Source organism: Prionailurus bengalensis, chromosome B1 (assembly GCF_016509475.1).
Source record: "Prionailurus bengalensis isolate Pbe53 chromosome B1, Fcat_Pben_1.1_paternal_pri, whole genome shotgun sequence".
NCBI lineage: Eukaryota > Metazoa > Chordata > Mammalia > Carnivora > Felidae > Prionailurus > Prionailurus bengalensis.
Genome location: NC_057344.1, coordinates 93,942,866 through 93,967,576, shown reverse-complemented (window position 1 = coordinate 93,967,576; position 24,711 = coordinate 93,942,866).

The following is a 24,711-nucleotide window of genomic DNA, read 5'->3' as shown; positions in this document are numbered from 1 at the left end:
TATCCAAATTATCATGTCCAGCTTTCAAAAAAATTATAAGAAATTCTAAAAGTAAAGAAAAAATATAGTCTAATGAAACAAAAAAAATCAGAACTGGATTCAGATACGATACAGACTTTACAATTATTAAACAGGGAATTTAAACTGCAAATATACTAACCTGGAGTTCAGAAGAAAATTTCATTGGAGGCATTAATTTGTTGTCAGTGTATTTTAGTATTCAAAATCCATAAGATGGATTAGAACATTTACAGAGTAAATGGTAGAGAAGAGGTGTGAAAATTGAGTTCTGAAGCCCTCCACTGCTTGGAAAGGCTGGAAGAACCAGAAGTAGAGATTGGGAGTGTGATGTAAAGCCAAACCCAGAAAAATGTTTGCTGTGGAAGGTAGTAAGAGAAAGTATCTCAGGGAGCAAAGAATGATCTTCTCTGGTAATGCTTGCAGATAGGTGAAGTTAGAGGAGAACCAAGCAGCCATTGGATCAGAGTAAAGTATCAATGGGATCATTGATGGAAGAACAAGAGAGGACTCAGTAGGTGATGATAGTCAACAACAAATTGGCAGATGTAGAAGATAAAAAAGAGGAGAAGAATTAGATATAGAGAATATAAATAGTTGGAACAGTTTTGTTGTAAAGAGGAAAAGGATAATGAGGTTGTAGCAATTGCAGAATGTGGGTTGAGAAGCTTAATTATAACTTAATAATGGACTTATAATAATTTTACTCTCTATGCATGATAAAAATAGATGTTATGATTAATAATGCAAAAATTAAAGGAAATAATAATTCCTAGAATATTATCCCTGCGGAGGCCAGGTGAAATGGGCTGAAGTGCATACAGGGAGTATTTGACCTAAGAGAAGTGCGTTCATCAACATTTTGTAATAATTCAACATATACGCTTTCATTATCCTCTCTAATCCTTCCTTGAATTCCACATCAGACTACACTTTGTCTTTGATTGTTTTGCTGAGTTCAGGGTATATGCTACCAGTTTGAAATTGTATATTGCTGGAAAGAAAGGTGTGAGGATCTATCCTGCATGGGCATATTCCTACAACAAATGAAAACTACTTAAATTTGATTATTCATTCAACACTGTGAAAATCTAAGCAAAAAAGCAAGCATAATAAGAAATGAGTCACCACTGATACAATCTCAAATGCAATGTTTAAATTTTATATCAATGACATTATCTGCAAACATCACTTTTTTTTTCTTTTATACTGCTAGTTCCTTCAATTTCTATTAGATATGCCAGGCCTGTTGAACTGACACAACTTAAATATGCCTAACACTGCTGTGAGTAATGAAATGCAGAATTAACCAGGTTCTGTAATTGGCACAGCAGGTAATCACATACCAGTAACTCAAATATTAACTCTGGTTTGTAGAGGCTAACAAATTTATCTCTGCTTCCGTTCTGTTGGGATTTAAAGGATTATAAAAGGCCAAGATCCCAAGGTTCTGGGTTCTATCGACGAGTTTCTCATTCCAAATAGAATTGTTCAGAACACTGTATTAGGGTTTGCCTCTGTGAGAAATAAAATAGCACCATGGGATAGCCACTCATGCAATGCTGTGTTTGTGTAGTCAAACATGGTTTAACATTTATGATTCTGTCTCTAGAGCAAAGCAAATAGAAGAGGAATAGTGATGTTTTCAAAGAAACATCTATAAATGGAAAGTAAGCATAAGGGCATTTTGTTTTCCTTTAGATGCTTTTGTTTTAGAATATATTTTGCCAAAGCCTCTTCTAACTCTGTGCCATCACAGAACATATATTTAGAAAGATGCTCCATGAAAATAATTTTTGAAAGTTTACTCAAGTAAAATGAGAAATCTCTGCTTTCTATATTCTTGAGATTTGTGCTGCACCTAAGAAATACCTACAATAGCACATAATAAATATAACAATAATTATCCTCAAATATATTTTTCCAAAACAATTTCTTTGATAAAAGTATAAATATACAATTAAATAATTTTCCAGCTAAAACACTTAGGAAAATAGTGGCTGATTATTTTTATCTACATAATGAGAAGATTACATTATTCTCCATGTGTCTAGAAACTTATGAGGAAAATCTTAGACTTGAGACTATAGAGGAACTGTTTGGGCCATTTAAGATCTTTCTTATTGGAAGAATATTTGTATTATGTATGACAGAAATGTATTTTTTCAGTTTAAATTATATCTGTTTTGTAACAAGAAAGGTAAGAGCCAAAGACAAGCAAAATTTGTGACTAAAAAAATTATAAAAGGATCTTGACATTTTGTTATATTTTATTCTGTCTTCAGTGTGATATATTATTTGGTTCAACACTTTGATCAGTGAGCTATGCAACTGATCGAATACATTTTCTAAATTTTAAAATGATAAATGCTTAAGAAACATAACTGAGGGTATCATATACCTTATACAAACTAGTGATTCAACCTTTATGGCTTTCAATCATCATGCGTTTCATATTACCGACTTTGCCAGATCACTGTGATTTTATGATGACTCAAACATGAATAACAATAAAAGAAAATAGCTTTGATTGATGATAATGGTACTGTGAGATTCATTAGGAATTCAAAAGACTTCAGATTAAGAGTTCAGTCCAAATTCAGCGATCAGAATCGGACTCTGGAACTCATGAAATCAGAATAAAATGCATACACACTCTTAGATAAAACTGTTTCTGAATTGCATATACAAATCAATTATTTATATGATTTTTATTCATCAAATGGAGAAGCCATTGCCTTCAAAGCTTTTACTCTGAACCTAGTAAAATTAGAACACATATTTTATGATACAGAAAGACTTATTTCCTACATTACAAAAGTAAAAGGTAGTATGTGATTTCATGAAATGATTCCTAAATGTTAGTCTTCCAGAGAAAAAGAACATTATCAAATGATACTTTAAATAATTTTATCCTGTAATCATGATCTTTACTGAATAAGTTCCTGTGACTTTATTTAAAATCAACTTAATGGAAACAGAAATCTCTCTTTAAAATAGAATTTTAAAATGGCTTGCCTAAATATATATTAAAATTAACCAAAATGTTATTGCATTTTTTCTGAGAAAATTTTATAAAGTATATAAAGGTAAAAAGAAATATTTAATATTTGGCTTTACAAGTATAGAATTATTAAACTATATTTTTAAAGTACATTGTGAAGAACTCACGTTAAGAATTCAGAAAAGATTTTTTACTAGAAATCCAAAGTCTCCAAAGAACGACCTCGTGCAAGCCATTTAAATCATAACAAAGTTCTTGAATAGCAAAAAATAAAATCACAAATTATAATAATAAATACAATAAAGCAATTTTATACAAATGCACAAACCTGATAATCTATGCTGATAGGTTAGAAAATAATTACTTGCTTCCTTAAAGAAAAGCAGCTGTAAATTATTCAGTGGTTACTCCAGCACTGATGGAAACATTCCTTTGTTTTGTATTTCTAGCTTAAAGAATTCTCTATCAAGACTTACACAGCCTTCTTACTTCTCTGTAATTATGGATACTGTGGTTAGCCGTTTTCACATCCACATTTATTTTCTTTAAAGAATGTTCTTTATTCCAAATGTTTCTTTCTTTTTTTTTTAATTTGTATTACTTAGGAAGCCTGGTAACCCTTCCTTGAATAAAGTGACTAATTCTTGAATAGTGGAAGAATTGATTGCTAAATTGTGAGAGAGACATAAACACATCAGCACACACATGCACACACACAAACACACAAACACACACCTTCACCTGTCATCTATTATCTTATCTATCTATCTATCTATCTATCTATCTATCTATCATCTATCTATCATCTATATGAATTGATGAAACATGACCTGTGGGAAAATAGGTTCTACTTACATAAATGGGTTAGAAAAAAATCTTAGGGCAGAGAGCCGCCACCACGGGGTGAAAATGCCCAAGACTAGGTAGTGAGATATTGTAATGGGGTCACAAGTAAAATTACTTTCCATCTGATGCCAATGCATCTTTATCACAAACTCCACTTGCCCCACAGACCCTTTGCTTCTTACACATACAATTTAATGATTACTGAGTATTTTCTTCATGTTTACCACATGTGTAAGATCTCGTTTTCTTCACTTTCACCACATGGGTAATATCTTGTAAGCTCAATAAATAAAGAGATGAAACCCCTCTTCATGGCTCTAATCTCCTCCAGGACATTAACCTGTCTTGTATTCAATTCTGCATACACTCTCTTGTTGGAAAAGAGAACTCCAGACTCATAGTCTGTGACAATGACCTAGATATAAGTACTAAAAAACAGAAAGTGCCAGCCGAAAGGCTCAGATCTAACATTCTGACCTGGATAATAGTCCAGTAATACTTCAGTGTGAAAATATTATTCTCCTGGAAGATTCCATTGTATAATTCTCATCAAGCATTATTTTGTGTGTGTGTGTACTTGTCATTCCCAAACACTGGTAAACATTTTTTTCACATTTTTATTACCTCATTTGTCATTTTAAGTGTACAAGTCAGTGAATAATCATCTTTATGAAGTTTTCTCTTTTGTGTTTTGTTTGTGATTTTTCCTGTAATGCCACTTGATACTTTAGTTTTATAGTTGATTGTGATAATAATGAAAGCCAACATTTATTTAGCATTTACTTTATCCCCACAATAATATAAATATTTAATACATAATTTCTTTTTTAATTATTTCAATTTTACTATAAATTAGGTAATAGTTATTCTAATTTTATAGATAAGGATGGTAAAATGCAAAGAGATAATACGCTTCTATATTATCCATATTTTCTTATGGTCTTCTTTCAGTCCTGCTACTCCTCAAATCCTTTTGTATTAAAAGTATTTATGTTGAAGAATGACAAGAAGAAATTATGTCATAGAGGCCGATTATGGCTCTGTGAATTAATAACTCGGTGAATCTGAGCAAGTAATGATTATGTCTGGATCTCAGTTTCATATTTGTACAATGAGGATAACACATAATGAAATGCTTGATTTTAATACACATAAATAAAAATGTATGCAAAACCTATAATGCTTTGGCAGATTCAAAACTATCAGTAATGTAGGTATAGAGATTATAATTAAAGTGGGAAAAGTTTGATTATTAAAAAACAAAGTTTACATTTTGGAGGTTAATTGACTCTGATCACACAAATTAACTATCCCCTCATGGTTCCAAGTACAAGATTGCTCAACTGTAACATAACTATGGGAGTATTACCTACGTGGTACAATTATTTTGAGGGTCAATTTAGATGATTCATATAAAGCAGAGTGCCAGACACATAAGTATTCAGTAACTGTTAGATATTTTTTGTTATTGTTATTATTTTTCACTTTTAGTGTAGAAGTTTACATCTATTTTTCTGACTCCTTTAATCCTAGAACTTCTAGTTGCTTATATACATACAGTTTTTATTTTCTACACTTCTAATTCGCATACCAAAAGAAAAAACTGACCCAGATTTACTTTCAGTTTGATGTGCTAGAATTTGGTCCCATTGGGTGGCATTATTTTCCAAACTTAGCTCAGCCAACTTAAATTACGTGACTTGTTTTATTTTCTTACAATCAATATAGAATTTTCTTATTTGATCCTTAACATCTGGTTTGTTGACCCAAGCTAAGCCAGAGATAACACAATTTGAGGATTGAAAGAAACCTGATTAAGTGCCTCCTTTTATGTATGTGTTAACTATTATACATATTAAATGTCTTGCAAAAATTCATAATCAGTGTATTATTTATCTAGATAAAATCCTTGAGAGCTGCTTTAGAGAAGGAAGATAAACTACACTATTAAAAGTGTTTTAATATTTAATTAACATAATAGTATTACTGAAGATGAATAAAAAGATCAAAAAATTATAATTTTTCGAATTTTTTGACAATTATTCTCTGGCAATTATTTCTTATATTATGAAATTTACTAGGAAATTACAAAAAGAAAGTCACCAAATAAGCAGAATACTTTTGGGGGGCAACAAAGTAAAAAATTGTATTTTTTTCAGTATATTTCAGGAAATGTCATGATTTTAATATCAGCACTATAATATGATTTTACTGTGTTCTGTCACACCAAAGTGTTTCAAAGGAAATAATGTGTGAAGAAATGGCATTTTTACTTCAGAGTGATAATTATCAGCTATATTCCGTAACAGACAGATCACTACAAAGCAATAATAGTGCCTATTATGATTCAAGAAAAATTTTATGTGAAATTATTCATATTTGAAGGATGATGGTATTGATGACAATGATAAAATAACAGCACTCAAGTTCCGTTTTTTATTTTCTCCTGAAAGATCCTAAGGTTATATATTTGAAAGTCTCTATTTCTGCAATCATGGAAGGCAAGTAAAATATCAAATTATTTTCAGGAAAAGGAAATCAAATCCTCTTAACAGTAACAGTGTGATTTGCAAAATGAGATGCTTTCTTTGAATATTTAATCATGACTGCAACATGCTCCAAGAGAAAAAACAAAATCAATGACAACAGCAGCAACAGAAATTAACATTTTGTGGCATATCAAAGATTTCCAAATTGTGAGTGTCTCATATTTTATGGCCCATTCTTCAGTGATTTATTTAACACCATGAATTAAAGACTAATACACACTTTCATGATTATCATTTATTAATTGTTCTGAGGGGAAAAAAGTCACATGGTGAGCCAATATGTTAAAAATATATTTTACATCTAGATGAACATGCAATATATTTTAAATCAAAGATGACTCAAAACAAAAATACAGTTTATTAAAATTAACCCAAAGAAGTGGAAATTGTGATGGAAAAATTAACAGAGAACCAATTAGAAATGTAATTGAAGCTTTATGTTGAAAGTGTCATTAAGGTCAAATGTAAAGATATCTACGATCTAAATCTACAGCTAAATATTTAGCTGACAAACCTAAAACTATTTAAATTACCTTAGAATACATGGAATTCTTTCCAAATCAATGTATAAAGCTAACATAAATATAATGTAACCATGTGATATATTATACAATGAAAATTGTATATTTTAGAATATACAAATATAAATTTAGAATATTTAGAAAATTATTAGAGAATAATCTTATTGCAATTATTGCATCATTATGGTAAAACTATTTAAACATAAAGTTAGGAAACACAGCAATAAATTAAAAGAAAAATACATTACTGAAAAAATCCCTGATATATGAGAATAAGCCTAAATTAAGAAATATATTACTGTTAACATATGAAAAGGGATAAATACACTCATATCATTAGATGTTGAAATATTTAGATGTAGAAGTATTTAGATTTATTTTATTTTATTTTATTTTTTTTAATTTTTATTTTTATTTTTTTTATTTTTTTTTTCTGAAATTTATTGACAAATTGGTTTCCATACAACACCCAGTGCTCATCCCAAAAGGTGCCCTCCTCAATACCCATCACCCACCCTCTCCTCCCTCCCACCCCCCATCAACCCTCAGTTTGTTCTCAGTTTTTAACAGTCTCTTATGCTTTGGCTCTCTCCCATTCTAACCTCTTTTTTTTTTTTTTCCTTCCCCTCCCCCATGGGTTCCTGTTAAGTTTCTCAGGATCCACATAAGAGTGAAACCATATGGTATCTGTCTTTCTCTGTATGGCTTATTTCACTTAGCATCACACTCTCCAGTTCCATCCACGTTGCTACAAAAGGCCATATTTCATTTTTTCTCATTGCCATGTAATATTCCATTGTGTATATAAACCACAATTTCTTTATCCATTCATCAGTTGATGGACATTTAGGCTCTTTCCATAATTTGGCTATTGTTGAGAGTGCTGCTATGAACATTGGGGTACAAGTGGCCCTATGCATCAGTGCTCCTGTATCCCTTGGATAAATTCCTAGCAGTGCTATTGCTGGGTCATAGGGTAGGTCTATTTTTAATTTTCTGAGGAACCTCCACACTGCTTTCCAGAGCGGCTGCACCAATTTGCATTCCCACCAACAGTGCAAGAGGGTTCCCGTTTCTCCACATCCTCTCCAGCATCTATAGTCTCCTGATTTGTTCATTTTGGCCACTCTGACTGGCGTGAGGTGATACCTGAGTGTGGTTTTGATTTGTATTTCCCTGATAAGGAGCGACGCTGAACATCTTTTCATGTGCCTGTTGGCCATCCGGATGTCTTCTTTAGAGAAGTGTCTATTCATGTTTTCTGCCCATTTCTTCACTGGGTTATTTGTTTTTCGGGTGTGGAGTTTGGTGAGCTCTTTATAGATTTTGGATACTAGCCCTTTGTCCGATATGTCATTTGCGAATATCTTTTCCCATTCCGTTGGTTGCCTTTTAGTTTTGTTGGTTGTTTCCTTTGCTGTGCAGAAGCTTTTTATCTTCATAAGGTCCCAGTAATTCACTTTTGCTTTTAATTCCCTTGCCTTTGGGGATGTGTCGAGTAAGAGATTGCTACGGCTGAGGTCAGAGAGGTCTTTTCCTGCTTTCTCCTCTAAGGTTTTGATGGTTTCCTGTCTCACATTTAGGTCCTTTATCCATTTTGAGTTTATTTTTGTGAATGGTGTGAGAAAGTGGTCTAGTTTCAACCTTCTGCATGTTGCTGTCCAGTTCTCCCAGCACCATTTGTTAAAGAGGCTGTCTTTTTTCCATTGGATGTTCTTTCCTGCTTTGTCAAAGATGAGTTGGCCATACGTTTGTGGGTCTAGTTCTGGGGTTTCTATTCTATTCCATTGGTCTATGTGTCTGTTTTGGTGCCAATACCATGCTGTCTTGATGATGACAGCTTTGTAGTAGAGGCTAAAGTCTGGGATTGTGATGCCTCCTGCTTTGGTCTTCTTCTTCAAAATTCCTTTGGCTATTCGGGGCCTTTTGTGGTTCCATATGAATTTTAGGATTGCTTGTTCTAGTTTCGAGAAGAATGCTGGTGCAATTTTGATTGGGATTGCATTGAATGTGTAGATAGCTTTGGGTAGTATTGACATTTTGACAATATTTATTTTTCCAATCCATGAGCAGGGAATGTCTTTCCATTTCTTTAAATCTTCTTCAATTTCCTTCATAAGCTTTCTATAGTTTTCAGCATACAGATCCTTTACATCTTTGGTTAGATTTATTCCTAGGTATTTTATGCTTCTTGGTGCAATTGTGAATGGGATCAGTTTCCTTATTTGTCTTTCTGTTGCTTCATTGTTAGTGTATAAGAATGCAACTGATTTCTGTACATTGATTTTGTATCCTGCAACTTTGCTGAATTCCTGTATCAGTTCTAGCAGACTTTTGGTGGAGTCTATCGGATTTTCCATGTATAATATCATGTCATCTGCAAAAAGCGAAAGCTTGACTTCATCTTTGCCAATTTTGATGCCTTTGATTTCCTTTTGTTGTCTGATTGCTGATGCTAGAACTTCCAGCACTATGTTAAACAGCAGCGGTGAGAGTGGGCATCCTTGTCGTGTTCCTGATCTCAGGGAAAAAGCTCTCAGTTTTTCCCCGTTGAGGATGATGTTAGCTGTGGGCTTTTCATAAATGGCTTTTATGATCTTTAAGTATGTTCCTTCTATCCCGACTTTCTCAAGGGTTTTTGTTAAGAAAGGGTGCTGGATTTTGTCGAAGGCCTTTTCTGCATCGATTGACAGGATCATATGGTTCTTCTCTCTTTTTTTGTTAATGTGATGTATCACGTTGATTGATTTGCGAATGTTGAACCAGCCCTGCATCCCAGGAATGAATCCCACTTGATCATGGTGAATCATTCTTTTTATATGCCGTTGAATTCGATTTGCTAGTATCTTATTGAGAATTTTTGCATCCATATTCATCAGGGATATTGGCCTGTAGTTCTCTTTTTTTACTGGGTCTCTGTCTGGTTTAGGAATCAAAGTAATACTGGCTTCATAGAATGAGTCTGGAAGTTTTCCTTCCCTTTCTATTTCTTGGAATAGCTTGAGAAGGATAGGTATTATCTCTGCTTTAAACGTCTGGTAGAACTCCCCTGGGAAGCCATCTGGTCCTGGACTCTTATTTGTTGGGAGATTTTTGATAACCGATTCAATTTCTTCGCTGGTTATGGGTCTGTTCAAGCTTTCTATTTCCTCCTGATTGAGTTTTGGAAGCGTGTGGGTGTTCAGGAATTCGTCCATTTCTTCCAGGTTGTCCAATTTGTTGGCATATAAGTTTTCATAGTATTCCCTGATAATTGTTTGTATCTCTGAGGGATTGGTTGTAATCATTCCATTTTCATTCATGATTTTATCTATTTGGGTCATCTCCCTTTTCTTTTTGAGAAGCCTGGCTAGAGGTTTGTCAATTTTGTTTATTTTTTCAAAAAACCAATTCTTGGTTTCGTTGATCTGCTCTACAGTTTTTTTTAGTTTCTATATTGTTTATTTCTGCTCTGATCTTTATTATTTCTCTTCTTCTGCTGGGCTTAGGCTGCCTTTGCTGTTCTGCTTCTAGTTCCTTTAGGTGTGCTGTTAGATTTTGTATTTGGGATTTTTCTTGTTTCTTGAGATAGGCCTGGATTGCAATGTATTTTCCTCTCAGGACTGCCTTTGCTGCGTCCCAAAGCGTTTGGATTGTTGTATTTTCATTTTCGTTTGTTTCCATATATTTTTTAATTTCTTCTCTAATTGCCTGGTTGACCCACTCATTCGTTAGTAGGGTGTTCTTTAACCTCCATGCTTTTGGAGGTTTTCCAGACTTTTTCCTGTGGTTGATTTCAAGCTTCATGGCATTGTGGTCTGAAAGTAAGCATGGTATAATTTCAATTCTTGTAAACTTATGAAGGGCTGTTTTGTGACCCAGTATATGATCTATCTTGGAGAATGTTCCATGTGCACTCGAGAAGAAAGTATATTCTGTTGCTTTGGGATGCAGAGTTCTAAATATATCTGTCAAGTCCATCTCATCCAATGTCTCATTCAGGGCCCTTGTTTCTTTATTGACCGTGTGTCTAGATGATCTATCCATTTCTGTAAGTGGTGTATTAAAGTCCCCTGCAATTACCACATTCTTATCAATAAGGTTGCTTATGTTTATGAGTAATTGTTTTATATATTTGGGGGCTCCGGTATTCGGTGCATAGACATTGATAATTGTTAGCTCTTCCTGATGGATAGACCCTGTAACTATTATATAATGTCCTTCTTCATCTCTTGTTACAGCCTTTAATTTAAAGTCTAGTTTGTCTGATATAAGTATGGCTACTCCAGCTTTCTTTTGGCTTCCAGTCGCATGATAAATAGTTCTCCATCCCCTCACTCTCAATCTAAAGGTGTCCTCAGGTCTAAAATGAGTCTCTTGTAGACAGCAAATAGATGGGTCTTGTTTTTTTATCCATTCTGATACCCTATGTCTTTTGGTTGGCGCATTTAATCCATTTACATTCAGTGTTATTATAGAAAGATACGGGTTTAGAGTCATTGTGATGTCTGTATGTTTTATGCTTATAGTGATGTCTCTGGGACTTTGTCTCACAGGGTCCCCCTTAGGATCTCTTGTAGGGCTGGTTTAGTGGTGACAAATTCCTTCAGTTTTTGTTTGTTTGGGAAGACCTTTATCTCTCCTTCTATTCTAAATGACAGACTTGCTGGATAAAGGATTCTTGGCTGCATATTTTTTCTGTCTAGCACCCTGAAAATCTCTTGCCAATTCTTTCTGGCCTGCCAAGTTTCAAAAGAGAGATCAGTCACGAGTCTTATAGGTCTCCCTTTATATGTGAGGGCACGTTTACCCCTTGCTGCTTTCAGAATTTTCTCTTTATCCTTGTATTTTGCCAGTTTCACTATGATATGTCGTGCAGAAGATCGATTCAAGTTACGTCTGAAGGGAGTTCTCTGTGCCTCTTGGATTTCAATGCCTTTTTCCTTCCCCAGTTCAGGGAAGTTCTCAGCTATGATTTCTTCAAGTACCCCTTCAGCACCTTTCCCTCTCTCTTCCTCCTCTGGGATACCAATTATGCGTATATTATTTCTTTTTAGTGTATCACTTAATTCTCTAATTTTCCCCTCATACTCCTGGATTTTTTTATCTCTCTTTTTCTCAGCTTCCTCTTTTTCCATAACTTTATCTTCTAGTTCACCTATTCTCTCCTCTGCCTCTTCAAGCCGAGCTGTGGTGGTTTCCATTTTGTTATGCATTTCGTTTAAAGCGTTTTTCAGCTCCTCGTGACTGTTCCTTAGTCCCTTGATCTCTGTAGCAAGAGATTCTCTGCTGTCCTGTATACTGTTTTCAAGCCCAGCGATTAATTTTATGACTATTATTCTAAATTCACTTTCTGTTATATTATTTAAATCCTTTTTGATCAGCTCATTAGCTGTTGTTATTTCCTGGAGATTCTTCTGAGGGGAGTTCTTCCGCTTGGTCATTTTGGATAGTCCCTGGCGTGGTGAGGACCTGCAGGGCACTTCCCCTGTGCTGTGGTGTATACCTGGAGTTGGTGGGCGGGGCCGCAGTCAGACCTGATGTCTGCCCCCAGCCCACCGCTGGGGCCACAGTCAGACTGGTGTGTGCCTTCTCTTCCCCTCTCCTAGGGGCAGGATTCACTGTGGGGTGGTGTGGCTCGTCTGGGCTACTTGCACCCTGCCAGGCTTGTGATGCTGGGGATCTGGCGTATTAGCTGGGGTGGGTAGGCAAGGTGCTCGGGGGCAGGAGGGGCAGGCTTAGATCGCTTCTCCTTAGGTGATCCACTTCAGGAGGGGCCCTGTGGCAGCGGGAGGGAGTCAGATCCGCTGCCGGAGGTTTGGCTCCGCAGAAGCGCAGAGTTGGGTGTTTGCACGGAGCGAGCAAGTTCCCTGGCAGGAACCGGTTCCCTTTGGGATTTCGGCTGGGGGATGGGCGGGGGAAATGGCGCTGGCGAGCGCCTTTGTTCCCCACCAAACTGAGCTCTGTTGTCAGGGGGCTCAGCAGCTCTCCCTCCCTTTGTCCTCCAGCCTTCCCGCTTTCCGAGCAGAGCTGTTAATTTCTGACCTCCCAGACGCTAAGTCGCGCTTGCTGTCGGAACACAGTCCGCCCGGCCCCTCCGCTTTTGCAAGCCCGACTCGGGGGCTCTGCTTGGCCGGCGAGCCGCCCCTCCGCCCCGGCTCCCTCCCGCCAGTCCGTGGAGCGCGCACCGCCTCGCCGCCCTTCCTACCCTCTTCCGTGGGCCTCTCGTCTGCGTTTGGCTCCGGCGACTCTGTTCTGCTAATCCTCTGGCGGTTTTCTGGGTTATTTAGGCAGGTGTAGGTGGAATCTAAGTGATCAGCAGGACGTGCGGTGAGCCCAGCGTCCTCCTAAGCCGCCATCTTGCCGCAACTCCTCCAGTATTTAGATTTAGATGTAGAAATATTAGATGCAGAAATGAGCAACTATCTCTTATCCAAATTCTACATAAAGTGAAAATAAAATAAAACCATGCATTTAATACTGTCTGTTTTCAAATCTCAACAGCAAATAACTTCTTAATTTGGGAAATATAAAAATGAATTTGAGTAATGCCAGAATTTGAGAGGACTAACTTTTCTTAGCATAATTATTGGACCTTGATCTGAAGTCCTAGTGGCACCAGAAGAAAATAAGAATTTATGTTTGTGGATGATAAATTTTAAACCTGAGAAAACCCAGCTCTAGAAAAAACAAAAAAACAAAAAACAAAAAACAAGAAACAGAAAGCAAAAAAAACAAAACAACCCCTAACATTAACGAAAGAATTTTTAGGTCATCAGATACATGAAAAATCTATCTTGGCTTTATCAGTAACTACTTAGGAAGCTAAATAGCTAAATCATTGCATTTATATTAACAACAAAAATTATGGAAATGTTTAGGAATAAATTTAACAATGAAATGCAGGAACTAGTTGGTGAAATTAAAAAATCTTACTTCAATTTATAGAGCAGAATTTAGATATAATGGCATAAAATATATTTTTTAAAGTGAATTACTGGTTTATTATTTTATTTTTTATTTTATAAAAGTTTTAATTTAAATCCCAGTTCATGTACAGCGTAATATAAGTTTCAGGTGTACAATATAGTGAGTCAACATTTCTAAACAACACCTGGTGCTCATTACAAGTGCACTCCTCATCCCCATCACCTATTTAGCCCTCCCCCACCCCCCCCCCCGAGCCTCCCCTCCCCAATCTCCCCTCTGGCAACCATAGGCTTCTTTTCTTTAGTTAGGAGCCTGTTTCTTGGTTTGCCTCTCTCATTTTTTTCCCTTTTTTCATTTGTTTTGCTTCTTAAATTCCATATATGACTGAAATCATATAGTATTTGTCTTTCCCTGACTGATTTAATTTTTCAATTATTTATTTAAATTATAGTTAGTTAACATACAATGTAATATCACTCTTAAGAGTAGAATTCAGTGATTCATCACTTACATATAACACCCCCAATGCTCATCACAAGCATTCTCCTTAATACCATTATCTATCTGGCCTATCACCCACCCACCTTCTTCCATCAACCCTCAGTTTGTTCCCATTAGTTAGGTCTCTTATGGTTTGCTTCCCTCTATCTTTTTTTTTCTTTCTTTATGTTCACCTGCTTTGTTTCTTAAATTCCACATATGTGTGAAATCATATTGTATTTGTCTTTCTCTGACTAACTTATTTTGCTTAGCATAAAACACCCTAGCTCCAACCACATCAGTGCAAATGGCAAGATTTTATTCTTTTTTATGGCTTATTATTATTCCATTATGTATATATCTATATATCTATGTATCTATATATCTATATATCTGTATCTGTGTATCTACCTATATCTATATCCTATCCATATCTATATCTATATCATCTATATCTAAATCAATAATCTATATACCATCTCTTCTTTATCCATTGATCAGATACTTGGGCTCTTTCCATACTTTGGCTATTGTATATAATGTTGCTATAAAATCAGGGTACACGTATTCCTTTGATTTAGTATTTTTGTATTCTTTGGGTACATACCTAGTAATGCAATTGCTGGATCATAGGGTTGTTCTATTTTCAATTTTTTGAGAAATCTTCATACTCTTCACAGTGGCTGCACTAGTTGGCAATTTCACCAACAGTGCAAGAGGGTTCCTTTCTCTCCAAATATTCACCAACACTTGTTTCTTGCATTTTTTATTTTAACCATTAGTACAGGTGTGAGGTGATATCTCATTGTAGTTTTGACTTCTATCTCCCTGATAATGATATTGAACATTTTTTCATGTGTCTGTTGGGCATCTGTAGGTCTTCTTTGGAAAAAAAAAGTCTATTCATGTCTTCTGTCCATTCTTTAGTAGAGTTATTCATTATTTTGATGTTGAGTTTTATAAATTTTGGATATTAACTTTTTATCAGATGTTATTCGCAGATATCTTCTCCCATTCTTAAGATTGCCTTATAGCTTTGTCAATTGTTTCCTTCACTGTGCAAAAGCTTTTCTATTTTGCTGAAGTCCCAATAGTTTATTTTTTAATTTGTTTCTTTTGATTGAGATATATCTAGAAGGAAGTTGCTATGGCTGATATCAAAGAGGTTACTGCTTGTGTTCTCATCTAGAATTTTTATGGTTTCCTATCTCACAGTTAAGTCTTTCCCCCATTTTGAATTTATTTTTGTGTATGTTGTAAGAAAGTGGTCTAGTTTCATTCTTTTGCATGTTGCTGTCCAGTTTTCCCAGCAGCATTTCTTGAAGAGACTTTTTTACATTGGATATTCTTTCTTGCTTTGTTAAAGATTAGTTGACCATGTAGTTATGGGCTCATTTCTGGGTTTTCTATTCTGTTCTATTGATCTATGTGTTTATTTTTGTGTCAATACCATACTTTCTTGATGACTATAGTTTTGTAATTTACCATGAAGTCCAGAAATGGGATGTATCCAGATTTGTTTTCTTTTTCAAGGTTGCTTTGGCTAGTCAGGGTCTTTTGTGGTTATACAAATTTTTGGAGTGTTTCTTCTAGCTCTGTGAAAAATGCTGGTGACATTTTGATAGTATTGCATCAATTGTGTAGATTGCATTGGGAATGTAAGAATATGTTCATAAAGAATTTAAAAAAAGAGTGCATATGTAAATAAAATTGTCATGAGAATATCATGTAATTTTGTATAAATTATTCTTGTATTACAAATATTATTAAGGTTTTGATAAAAGAACAATGACCCTAGAATTAAAAAAAAGATAAACAATGATGGGAACTTGCCTTATTATATATGAATAAATCATAGAAGTCCTTTGGGTTAAATCAATAAAATACCAATGTTATATAACTTTTCCTATGTGTTTTTTTTTTCTAGGTTTACAGGTTCAGATCCCACACTTAAATATTTTTAAATGTAAAGAGTTTATTCAAATTGTTCATAAAAAGAGAAATAGTCAATTGACTAACAAGTATATGAGCAGACAAGACACTGAAAACTCCAAATAATTAATATGAAAACGTACCTTGAATGATAAATAGGAAATGGTGAGTAAAAGAACAGTGACATTATTACTGATCATATAGGCAAAATCTAAAAAATATAGCATCATGTGAAGCTAATAGAGCCACTGACGGCAATGAATATATATGAAACTTCATACGTCGTTGTTGTTGCCTCGCTAATGAATTTACAGAATCTTATGTAATGCCACAAAGGAGAATTTCTTTATAAAAATCATATCATACTGCGTAAATTTTCATCTCAAACAACTTTAAATGTAAGTGAAAATAATGTAAACAACTTAGGTGCATATTCATAGGGAAATAACTGTACAAGATTGTTTTAGGGACTTCAGTCTTGGAGATAATTGCTACAATATCCTTTTCCTAGTTTGGAACATCAGAGAAATTTTCACCTATACTTAGGCATTCCAAGATCACGGTTCTGAATCCTATGATACTAACGCAAAATGTCTGTCACCCTCTCTGAGGTACTGAACTTGCTCATAACCCCTGTCTCTCACCAGGGTTCCCATAATGAGAGCTTGTCAGTGATTAGCCATTTTCCCAAATTCCTTATATAAGATCCACTTATTCCCTTTTCTAAAGGTGAAATGTTGACTTTCCTCCTCAGTGCTTTCTAGTAGTGCTTTTATCTACTATTCTTGCAAGAAGAGGATGTTTGCAGAGTTAAACTTGTTTAACTCTTAACAAATACAGAAAATCACATTCTTTGCAGATGAAATCTAAGTTTCGTATTTTTCAGCTCCAATTAGAACCAAAATACATGTGATCCACAGTGAATCCAGCAATTAAGCAATAGGTTTTTTGTCACCCAATTGGATAGGAAAATAGCATTGGTGTCAAGAAACATCATTATTCATCAAGTTCTGAAGATTATGAGATGTTTGTGAAAATATGTATCCAAGATAAATCGATTTTATTAGGTTGGCTACCTTCCAAAATACTTGAAACATTAATATGCAGATAGTAGAAAAAAATTAAGGATTAATTCCTGCTGGATATGTTGATAAATGATTCTTAAATTTTTTTTTATTTTTTGTGTCAAATATATCTCCTTAATGTTTTTAATTCTTGAGATTTCTCTATCAAACAGTTGTTATATTATTTTTCTTCTTCCTCAGTTGTTGTTATGTATCTTAGATGAGAAAGTTACTAATACAAGAGCTTTGTTTAAAATGAAATATATATGTGTGTGTATGTATATGTATATTTATATAATAAAGCAAAGTCTTTAAAAAAACTTGTCTTTTTAGATTTCTTCATAATGACACCATAGCTGTTCATGCTGTTAAAATCTACTTATAATTAAGGGAGGAGCCAAGATGGCAGAACAGCATGTAAGTCTTTTGTGTGTCTCCTGTCCATGAAATACAACCAGACCAACACTAAACCATCCTACACACCTAGAAAATTGATTGGAGGATAAACACAACAATCTGCACAACCTGAACCACAGAATTCAGCAGGTACTCGGTGCAGAGAGGTGAAATTGGGGAGAGAGATGGCGCAGGAAGGGAGGTGCTTTTGTGAGCAGAGAGAGGACAAGAGACGGGGGGGGGGGAATACAGGAAAAGCACTCCTCCCCAAAAGCAGCTGGTGAGAAAGTGGAAAATTGGAAACAGCTGCAGGGACTAAAATTAAAGGGAGAAAGGAGAAAGGAGAGTGTTTAAATTCCATTAAGACTGCAAACAAGGGAAGCACAAAGTCTGCAACTCCACAGGTCGATACCTAATGGTGCTCTGGTGGGGAAGGCGAATCCCCAGGAACAGAGGGGGTCCAGGAGGTTCTCAGGCCACACGGGGAAAAGCCGTTCCACTGCTGGAAGGACATTTGGTAGAGACTGTTGAAGCCACCTGGTTCCAGCAGACCCCGGAAGGCAGCCACATTCGCTGGTGCTGGGGCAATGAATGTCATTAAGGGTGAAGCCTGGTGCTGGATTTGTCGTGATTTTACATAATCCCTGAAACGCTGCTGCTACACTATCTCACAAACTTTTTCTGGGGCGGGCTGGCACCTGGCCAGTTTCGGGGCACCAGCAGCAATAGGGCCCAGTAAGCATTCCTGGGTATAGTATTCCTGGGTATAGTTATTCAGTATAGTATTAGAAGTCTTAGCCTCTGCAATCAGAAAACACAAAGAAATAAAAGGCATCCAAATTGGCCAGGAGGAGGTCAAACTTTGCAGATGACATGATACTCTATATGGAAAACCCAAAAGATTCCACCAAAAAACTGCTAGAATTGATTCATGAATTCAGCAAAGTTGCAGGATATAAAATCAATGCACAGAAATCAGTTGCATTCCTATACACTAACAATGAAGTGACAGAAAGAGAAATCACGGAATCCATCCCATTTACAGTTGTACCAAAAACCACAAAATACCTAGGAAGAAATCTAACCAAAGAGGTGAAAAATCTATATGCTTAAAACTATATAAAGTTTATGAAAGACCTTGAAGAAGACACAAAAAATGGAAAAATTTTCCGTGCTTCTACAAAGGAAAAACAAATATTGTTAAAATGTGGATACTACCCAAAGTAATCTACATATTCAATGCAATCCCTATCAAAATAACACCAGCATTCTTCACAGAGCTGGAACAAATAATCCTAAAATTTGTATGGAACAAGAAAAGACCCTGAATAGCCAAAGCAATCTTGAAAAAGAAAACCAAAGCAGGAGGCATCACAATCCCAGACTTCAAACTATATATACTACAAAGCTGTAATCATCAAGACAGTATGGTACTGGCACAAGAACAGACACTCAGATCAATGGAACAGAATAGAGAATTCAGAAATGGACCCACAAACGTATGCCAACTAATCTTTGACAAAGCAGGATAGAATATCCAGTGGAATAAAGACAGTCTCTTCAGCAAGTGGTGCTGGGAAATCTGGACAGTGACATGCAGAAGAATGAACCTGGACCACTTTCTCACACCATACACAAAAACTCAAAGTGCATGAAAGACCTCAATGTAAGACAGGAAGCCATCAAAATCCTCGAGGAGAAAGCAAGCAAAAACCTCTTTGGTCTTGGCCACAGCAACTTCTTACTCAACACGTCTCTGGAGGCAAGGGAAACAAAAGCAAAAATGAACTACTGGGACCTCATCAAGATAAAAAGCTTCTGCACAGAGAAGGAAACAATCAGCAAAACTAAAAGGCAACCTACAGAATGGGAGAAGATATTTGCAAATGAAATATCAGATAAAGGATTAGTATCCAAAATCTACAAAGAACTTATCAAACTCAATACCCAAAAAACAAATAATCCAGTGAAGAAATGGGCCAAAGACATGAATAGACACTTCTCCACAGAAGACATCTAGATGGCCAGCCAACACATGAAATGATGCTCAACATCACTCATCATCAGGGAAATACAAATCAAAACCACAATGAGATACCACCTTATACCTGTCAGAATGGTTAACATTAACAACTCAAGCAAAAACAGAAGTTGGCGAGGATGCAGAGAAAGAGGATCTCTTTTGCATGTTGGTGGCAATGCAAGCTGGTGCAGCCACTCTGGGAAAGAGTAGGGAGGTTCCTCAAAAAACTAAAAATAGAACTACCCTACGACCCAGAAATTGCACTACTAAGCATTTATCCATTGGATACACGTATGCTGTTTCGAAGGGACACATGCACCCCAGTGTTTATAGCAGCACTATCGACAATAGCCAAAGTATGGAAAGAGCCCAAATGTCCATCAATGGATGAATGGATAAAGAAGATGTGGTATATATACACAATGGAGTATTACTCAGCAATCAAAAAGAATGAAATCTTGCCATTTGCAATGATGTGGATGGAACTGGAGGGTATTATGCTAAGTGAAATTAGTCAGTCAGAGAAAGACAAAAATCATATAGCTTCGCTCATATGAGGACTTTAAGAGATGAACAGATGAACATAAGGGAAGGGAAACAAAAATAATATAAAAACAGGGAGGGGGACAAAACAGAAAAGACTCATAAATATGGAGAACAAACTGAGGGTTACTGGAGTAGTGGGAGGGGGGATAGGCTAAATGTGTAAAGGGACACTAAGGAATCTACTCCTGAAATCATTGTTGCACTATAGGCTAACTAATTTGGATGTAAATTTAAAAAATAAATAAATAAAAAAAATTAAAATTTAAAAAATTTAAGAAAAGAATCTACTTGTATTTAAATGGAAAGAAGAAAAACAAAATTGCTATACATCTCTGCCTCTTACAACCTTGATGTACTTTTTAATACATAGACTCTCTTTCTCTTAGACTCCTTATTACTTACAACATTTTCCTTGAAATTATTTTGTAATCTATAGTCAGATTTTTACAAATTGCTTGTCTGATTGAGACCTCTTTATTTAAAACACTTAAAATACTTCTCAGTAAAATAAAGGGAAAATTGATAGGCCCATTATTAAATAGCCTTAGACTGGCCTCAATTTATCTTTCCAGAGTAATTCCCTTAGTCAATTTATTCAGTATATATTTATTTTCATGTATTCACAGACATTGACCCAAACTCTAACTAACTAAAGGGTTGACATTCCCTTGAATGAATTTTACAATTTTATACAACTATAGTTGAATTTATCTGGAATACCATTCTTTTATTGTTTTTTTGTTCTTGATTGGTTTACCTAAAAAGTCACCTTAAAGATACTTTCTTTTAATAGTTTTCTGATTACCTTAGCTGAAAATATGTCTCCCAACTCCAAATTCTTATAGTACTTTTTTAGAGACATTTGTATGGCTTGTACTATTTTGAATTTTAACGATTAATGTTTAAACCTTAGCTTTCTAGTGTGTTAGCTACTGGTAATCAAGAAAGGGGCGCTATGTCTCTATCATATATAGCAAAAAGTTGTTACACAGTTTTTCAAAAAACTAGTGAATAAATCGTTTATTCTGGATTGTTTAAAACCTAGGTTCTCTTATGATTGAGAAAAGAACAAATACAGTCAGTTCATTTGTTTTATATTCTATTTTCTTTCATTTCTACTTTATTCAGGATAGATTTAGAATCTTTTTTGTGTGTGTTCCATGTGTTTTTCGACTTACATCTTTGTATAAAAGGTGTTTCATTACGTTACAATAAAAAAAAAAAAAACATAACCATGATGTCTAATGTTTTCATGGATTTAGAAGTTTGCATATGTACTAATGAACAATTTCTATCACTTAAGTATTCCTTTAGGTATTTGGTGAATATTATTGACCATTGTATTGTATGCATTGTGTAGTGTGTGCTGTTGCTTAGCTGTTTCTTTTCATTAACAACTTTTTTCCTTCTTCTGTGAAACATTGGAGATTTTCATATAAAAATAAAATTTGTAACATTTTCCAACTCCCTAACACAGGCAAATCTTTAGATTATTAATTATTAAAAAAGCAAGAACATATGCCTCCTTATTAATTAAAAAAACATTAACATGAGATACACTACTGGGGTGCCTGAGTGGCTCAGTTGGTTAAGCGTCTGACTTAGTTTCAGGTCATGACCTCACAGTTCATGAATTGAAGCCCAGCATCTGGCCTTGTGCTGACAGCTCAGAGCCTGGAGCCTGCTTCAGTTTCTGTGTCTCCCTCTTTCTCTTCCCCTCCCCTGCTTGTACTTTCTCTCTCTCTCTCTCAAAAATGAATACATATTAAAAAAATTTATAAAGTAAAATAAAATAAGATGCACCACTAACATGTAAAGGCTAAGACTGAACTAAGGCAAAATCAATTCTATTATATTGCCAAAAGCACCACCTCTTTGCCAATATGGAAAACATATAAATCCGACATATCAAATGAAAGCGGAGTGATGAGAAACTCTCTATCTGAAAGAAATTTGAACTTATTTTAGGTGTAGTTCTTTGAAAATCATAAAGGAAATAAAGATGGATGATGTCCAGTGTTATCAACAAAGGAAGTGAGAAGGGGTCCCTAGTTCAAAGAACACCTTATTTAAAAAAAAGAATACTTATTAATGTTAAAAATTTCTTATTTTACTGAAATATTCTGAAATACTATGTTCTTTCCCTCTAATGTTCTTAAATTGAAAGTATTGAAAGAATCGACATCGCCTTCCTTCTCTGTGTTAGACCTAAATACGGTGCTCCACCTTTTCTTCAAATAGGCCATTTGTTCCCATGTTCTCCTATTCTGGCTAGCATAACATGAGTAAGCTGTCATAAAGTACTGACATAGGCTAAATCCCTAAATTTCAGCTAATTTTACCAGAAACTCCAGGGTAAGTCACAAATATTATTATTTTCTTAAATGTCTCAAATCATTATAATCTAGTTGTCAGGACTGTAGAGTAAAATTATAACTATTCTGAAATAGTGAGAGAGATGATACCCAATAACAAATATTATAATACTTCCAGATGGATCTTTACATCTTTGCATTCTTGGTAACACACAGGTTCTCCATAATATCAGGCATGAGTAGATAAAAATAACCTTGCTAAATCAGATAATTTTTACATATTATATAAGGAAAAGGTGAAGAAGAAAGGTTGTAAGGTAGGTATTTACATTTTTCAACAGGTAGTTTCAGTTAATGGGTGAAGAAATTCAGACTGCTGGATATTATCTATCTAATTCCATCATCAATATGGAAGGACATATTAAGTAAAAGCATATTTTTATTCCGTGCTTAACACACACACACACTTTTCTATCTTGGGTAAAATTATGAATGTCAGAAAAATTCCTTGGTGTCATGAACTTCAGTTCTTATGAACAGAAAAACAAAGCATTTAAAAAGCAAATAAGGACAAATAACGACAACGTATGAAAACTGCAAACTAGTAATGTGAAAGTGCTTATTCTGATACAGTGATTTTTTTGAATAACTGGGATATAAATAATGAACAGTGATTATTCATTGTAAGCTTTGAAATAATTTAAGCTTAGGAAATAATCCCCGATTTAAAAAAGTTTGGCAAGGTTCCTAGCAAGAAAATTTGATGCTTTCAATGAGTGGAAAGAAACTAGAGAATCGAAGAAGGATACATGGTAGCTTCAGAGGGTGAAGCAGGATCAGTAAATAAAAGGGGTTTCTCTAACAAAAGGAAATATTTTAGTATTGATTCTACTTGTAATGCAAAATCAGTAGAGGGTTTGAAGAAGGAGGTAGTATAATGGTTTTTTATATTTTATAAATATCTTTCTGACTGTTGTGAGAAACATTTGGGAGGAATAAGAATGGAAGCAATAAAAAAAAAATTAGCCCTGAGAAGACATTATAACAGTCTGGACTAAGATGTCTGCATCCCAGAATGGGACAAAATAATGGACTTGCTCTGCAATACCTTGGATATTGGTAATGGCTTTCTTCACCGAAATGAAGCCCCATCTGAAGAAAATTATTATGTTGCCCTTAATGCTTCCATATAATTCCATTAATGGATAATTATAAATCTTTATAGTAATGATAATTATAGTTAACTGATATTTATAAATATCTGATAATTATAAATCTATAGACTAATTATTACAAATTGTCCACCTGAAGATATATTTATTATTTTGTTTGATCTATACATTGCTGAAATAAATCTTATGTAGGTTTAGATTCATGACAACATTAAAAAGATTTTATGTGTAAATATACAGATATCTGATTACCTCTGAAAACTTTGGGAATATTTAGTGACACTGAATCTATATTCTTTCATTCCTACAAGAAACGATTGTTGGAACCAAATAACAGAAATCCATTAAACTGGTGCTTAACTCTCCAAATTACCACACTGTTTTCCTTTCTTTCTTTTTCTTACCTGAATACTGTTGGCATTATTTTCATATACTTTGCATATCAAATGCTATAAGAAAAAGACCAAATAAAACTAATCCTGGAAGAGGAATAGAGGAATACTTTGAACTGAAAAAAAAAATGTATATATATATATATATATATATATATATATATATATATACCAATTCTCAAAAAGATAGCTAGATTATTTCTATGGTTTGATAAATCAGTATACTTCTCCTTTGTTTTCAAGGAGAAAGTTTTGTTATGAGAATTCTATTTTTCATTTTTGCATTTTTAATTTATTGCTATTTCACTTAGTGTTGATTCAAGTCAGTGTAGGTTGTCACCATAACTGAATTCAATTAGCCTTTCTATCCCTTGTCCTCAGATTCTGTTGTGAAAAGCCAATAAATCATGTGATGTCACAATTATAACATTATACAAATAATAACCAGGCTCTTGCAGTATATGACATTCCTTTTATGAACTATAAAGAGTAGGGCATATGAATAATAAGAAAAAGGTTTTCTACCATATTTTCCCTGAATTAG